This window comes from Acomys russatus, chromosome 22, assembly GCF_903995435.1.
Source record: "Acomys russatus chromosome 22, mAcoRus1.1, whole genome shotgun sequence".
Lineage (NCBI taxonomy): Eukaryota > Metazoa > Chordata > Mammalia > Rodentia > Muridae > Acomys > Acomys russatus.
The window spans coordinates 50,666,081-50,672,080 of NC_067158.1; positions in this window are offsets into that span (position 1 = coordinate 50,666,081).

Genomic DNA, 6,000 nt, shown 5'->3' on the forward strand with positions numbered 1-6,000 from the left:
GGTCTGTGAAGGAATTTCCAGAAATAATTAATAGTGGGTACTTTAGTGGGTTTCTTCTAGTGGGGTTTTCTAGTGAGCACCCTATAGATGAAAAGGGCAATGAACACTGCCTCCTGTCTGTCCTCCCTTCCTGCTGATATAGCTGTTGCTTCTGTTTCTTTTGTTTATGCCAGGCTAACTTCAATGGCCTGCCAACTTAAACCCAAGGATGGAGACCATCTAGAGCCTTCCAGACCACACTGCATTAGGTCTACTAAGGCACCCCGCTTTGTGAACTGTGGGGTTGCAGGGTTTCTCAGCTTCTGTAAGAAGACCAAAGGCTGTTGTCAGACTACACAGCCCTATCAGCAGTAAACTATTCTAGTAGTAAATACACATTATGTCAGCTCCGCTCCCCTGATGAGACCAAGTGAAATTATATTCTTATTTTGATAGACAAAAAAAAAAAAAAAAAAATCATTGTTGAATATGTTTGCAATCTAGTGAGGGGGCAATCCTTGTGAACAAGAATTTTATAGCTGCAATCTATTTGTGAGTCTGTTTCTACTCCCACAGACAGTATAAGGAACTTACCCTTTCATTTCTGGTACTAATAAACTAGTAAATAGAATGAAACAATGTGTTTCAGTGCAAAAGTATGCTTTGGGAGGGATCCTTGTGATTTCACATTGACTCTGCTTAGTTAGTATGGGTAAGTTACTCATGCAAATTTTGTTTTTTTGCAATAAAGAGAAAATCTTTCAGTGAAAATTAAATTTAATTTAACTATTATTTAAAGTAAACTTAAATGCCTTATTGATTCTGTTTTTTTTTTTTATGAGCTGAAGACTTAAGCTGTCTTCTTTTTCATTCACTTATTTTCTCTGTTAAATTCTACTTTGCCTCCAAAGTGCTAAATTTTGTGCAATTATCTCTTAATCTAATAACTTATATTTATATAGTTTCTCAGTGAAATGACTTTCTTTAGAATTTGAAATTTTGCATACAATAGGGAGAAGTCATGTACATTTGCTAAAAAATTGTTGAGAACAGGATGAAGGGTTCTGCATCAAGGCATATCTTGATAATTTCAGATTGTGTTTTCATTCCTTTTTAAATAAATGAAGTTACCCAATTAGGGTTAAGAGTCAAAGCTCACTCACTTTTACACGGGACCTGTGTCTATGCCATACACAAAAAGCTCAAGCTGAAGTTAGCAATCAGCATCCTAAGGCAGGTCTCTGAGTAAGTAGAGTGCCTGAATTCACACTTTTTTGTGTATTTAGTTTGCTTGTTCATTTATTTATTTGTTTGTTGGTTGGTTTTGTTTTGTTTTGAGGCAGGGTTTCTCTTTGTAACCTTAGCTCTGTGGGAATCTCTTTCTAGACTAGGCTGGTCTCCAATTTACAGCAATTCACCTGCCTCTGCCTCCCCGAGTGCTGGGATTAAAGGGTTCTACCACTACTCCTGGCCACACCCCCTTCTTTGAAGGACTATTCTAACATTTTCCCATGAACTGAAGGTGACTTGTACATCATTATTCACTCTGCACTGCCAGCCACCATGCTCTCTCCTCCTTCTTTCTGTCCAGTGTACCTTGGCTTTTCTCTGATCTTCAGAGGTCTTATGTGTTGTCATGTGAACTCTAAGTACCAAAAGCTATTACACTTCAAATTGTTCTGCTTTCACTGAAGCCATGTCCTAAATTGGACATCAGGGCACAAAGTCAACCCGAAGACATCCAAGTAAATAGAGTTAGCCCAGCCAAATGCTTGTTGGGGACTGTGTGTTAGTTTATAGCACTACAGGGACACACTATACTATCTGAGTTTTTCTGAAGGTTCCCGGAAGAGTGTCAGCCATATTTAGCAGCATCCACAGAGTGTGAGTACCTTCATGTGTCAGTCTTTGATGATGCTTCCATTCTTCCATGATACCTGTTAGTGGGGACTTCCAGCTGTGCTGTGTCATCTCTGGGGCTACACTTATTTGCAAACATTTTTAATTTATCTACAACACATAAGACTATGCTAACAATGTTTCATAGCAACAATTGAAAATTTAATGATCATGATTAGCAATTTTAATTAAGGCTTTATTATAAGGCCCTCCAAATTTTTATGCAAGCATTCACCACAAAAATAATTAGAGTGAATTTGGTTAAAATTGCAGAGAAGTCATTAATCTTTCTTTCATCATCTTAGAATGTCCAATGATATATAGAATTAATTCATCCTGATTGATCTACATTTCATCAGTTGATTTAAATTTTGAGAAAAAAAATGATAGTTGCTGGTCACTTAGTTTATGTATTTTCTGAGAAAAAATCACCAATATAGGAATAAAATAACTCAGGAAGTCAGAGAGTTTATGAACTATCACAGATACAAACATAATGTGACACATTAAAATAAACATATGACTAAAATCCTATATGCTTAGTGATCATATATATAAAGTGACACTATATATATAAAACAGTATATAAAGGTGTTAACTATATAAACATTTCACGAGGGAATCATTTATGATGAGATTAATGTGAGCATTTTATTCGGAAAATTTAAAGCAGCAACAACAAAAAGAACTGCTTGTTTTCCTTGTAAAATGCAAGCAGATCTAGTATACATAGATCATGGGTAACAGACTGGAACAGCAAGAGCATAGATCCTTATATCTATGCTATTATTATACTCTAGTTATTATTTTTAAATGAATGATAACATTATTTGTTTACCTTACATCCAGATTACAGTTTCCCTCCCTCCTGTCTTCCCAGTCCCTTCTCACCTCACCTGCCCCCATGCATCCATTGCTCTTCCTCTTCTCCTCAGAAAAGGGGGGGCCCTCCATGGATATCAACCAACCTTGGCATATCAACTTGCAGTAAGATTAGGTTTGCTTTCTTCTACTAAGTCGAGGTATGGCAGCCTAGTTAGGGGAAATGAATCCAAAGGCAGGCAATGCAGTCAGGGACAGCCCCTCACTATCCTTGAAGAGCCAGCTGTAATACTGCTACACATGTGCAGAGGGTCCATCCCATGCCTGCTCTCTGGTTGGCAGTTCAGAGTCTATGAGGCCCCATAGCCTCACTCATTGTGTCAGAGATGGGCTCCCTCTCCTGGCAAGAGTCTCAAACAGGGCCAGTAATTAGTTGGCCCTTCCCTCAAATTCTGCTTCATCTTTTGTCCCTGGGTGGGCTCAGGAAGATACAAGTGAGAGCATAACAATAGGGATGTAATACGAGTAAATTACATCAAATAAAATATAATTAAAATAAAAACAAGCCAACAAAAAGCAAGCAAACAAAGAAGAAAACAAAGGAGATTGGAACATGGAGGAATATGCTCACTATAAAAATAAAAATGTCCTTAAGTAAAAATACAATGTATTACATATTCATATGATGAAAATTTGAAACTATACATTCTCGAACATGGAAAGACGTTTTAGAGCTTTCTCTCTGGAGAAAATCTACACTCTACCTCTCCTACTAGCCATGAATTGCCAATAGCTTATGGATTTATGTTTTTCTCCTCCCCTTGTGGCTTGATTTTGTGAATGAATTCCTCAATGATATTTTTTAAAGAATTTCAACCATGTTTAGAGAGGTACTAATAAATAGAAAACCTTCTATACATTTAAAATGAATGTAAATTAACAAACACTTTGGAAAATAGTATCAAAATTAAAGTGTGTGTGTGTGTGTGTGTGTGTGTGTGTGTGTGTGTGTGTGTATGCAAGTGTGTGTCTTAGTTAGGGTTTCTATTGCTGTGATGAAACATTATAATTAAAAAGCAAGTTTGGGAGGAAAGGGATTATTTGGCTTATACTTTCCTATTACTGCTTATCATCAAAAGAAGTCAGGACAGAAACTCAAACAGGGCTAGGATAAGGAAGCAGGATCTGATGCAGAAGCCATGAAGGGGTGCTGCTCACTGGCTTGCTCCCCAAGGCTTGCTCAGCCTGCTTTCTTATAGAATCCAGGACCACCAGGCCCAGGGATGACACCACCCAAAATGGTTCCACACTGATCAAGGAGAGTGAAGGAAGGTTGAGGGTATATGACTAAAAAGTACAATGCTTCAGTATGAATAATTTTAGAGATACACTAGCAGTATAGTCTTAGATTTATAGAAACAATGTACACCTGAAAAAATTCTAAATTTATGCCTGATGTGAAATTATCTTTCAGGGTCAATGTCATATTCAATAATGAAAACAGAGACTTCTTTTTGGTGTAGTTTGAGCTAGTTGAACCAAATTTGAGTTTTCTAGTTCTCTCTCTGAGTTTTTCATCTGTATGTAGTCTGTGGTTATTGGTCTCCTTGTGCACTCTTTGTTATGTATGTCAGTACTGTGCCCTGCATGGTGTGTGTGTGTGTGTGTGTGTCTGTGCCTATGCATGTTCCCTTGTGTGAGTATATGTTTTGTGAATGTATATGAATATATGCATGTATGGATGCCTCTGACTGCACATTGTACCCGCATAATTCTCTGTCTCTGTGTCTGTGTCTGTCTCTCTGTCTGTTTCTGACTGTCTCTGTCTCTGTCTGTCTGTCTGTCTGTGTGTCTGTCTGTCTCTCTCTCTCTCTCTGGGGTGTGTGTGTGTGTGTGTGTGTGTGTGTGTGTGTGTGTGTTTCCCTAACAAAGGGATTTTCTTGTACTTATTGAGTAGCACAGCAATAATGATATCTTTAACAGAGCTTTAGAAGGGAAGAAACTACTTTTCTGAGCCAAACAGACACATTTAAACCTCACACAGATATTATGACCTTATATCTTTAAGGGATATTTATTTAAGGTTGCCTTCAACCCGTTGGCTGCTTTAAGTAAATGATTAATACAACCCACACATAAACCAAGGTATAGAGCTTGGAGAAAGAAAAACTTACAATCAACACTATATATTTATCCAAAGGTGAAAAAACAGATTATATGAGAAATCTAAGGCATAGTAAAGTTGATTAGGTTTTTCTTTTAGACGAGGTTTAACTTAATGGCCTGATCACAGAGTAAGATAGGATAAACAAACAATCAAATATGGTCTCAAGGCGTATTATTAACTTCGTGGCAAATTATTGACAAAGCTTAGTCTTTTTGAAGAAAAGATATTTTTCAAAAAATACATTATCACATCATCCCTGTCTCTTAACATACAACATGTACCTTTACTCGTAAATGCACTATGTCCCTAACGTGCACATCATTTATCCTATACATTCTATTCAGAAATATTTGCCATGTTTTGTTTTAAGTATTAAACAAAGAACTAATTCCATTTAAGGCAACCAAGACAATAGTTTAATAAATTTATTTTAATATATATTTACTTGCATAGTTGTCAATAAAGAGGTTCTACATTTAGCTTCAACAGAATCTTACATTTAAATGTAAATCATGAACATGTTATATTGATTAGAAGACAGAAAATTCTTATTTTAAATATTCCAGAGTACTCTCCTCCATAAATAGTAATCTTCACTATTATTGAAAGATCAAATTAACCAACACCTTTTGAAAGATACCAAGTGTAACAATTCCAGTTTTCTTCCTCCTGCAATCGGTTTTATTATTTCTCCAGGGACAGCAAGATCTACTGTTTGACAGGCTGTAGCAAGGCCTATACCACACTAATCATGACTCTCAGAGAGCTTGAGTGTCAGTGCTTCTGACTGAGTATGTGCTCTGGAGACGGCTGAATCTTCAAGAAAAACCACTCCCTAAAAACAATCCTCAGTTTCCTTAAACGGAAAGTTCTCCAATTAGTCCTCAAATGTAGATGTCCTTCAACAGACTATTTTCCTTCCATTATGCAAGATAAATAAGTCACATCACTATTGAAAAATTCAGAAAATTGGAGATAAACAAATTTGGAATTTTTTATATCAAGACATATTTTCGTATTCTACACAATGAATAGAAAACTGTTGGGGGGGACATGAGATATTAATATGTTCAACTTATTTCATGTAGATGATTTAGTATGCTTCATATTTAAGCAGTTTATTGTTCTTTTTT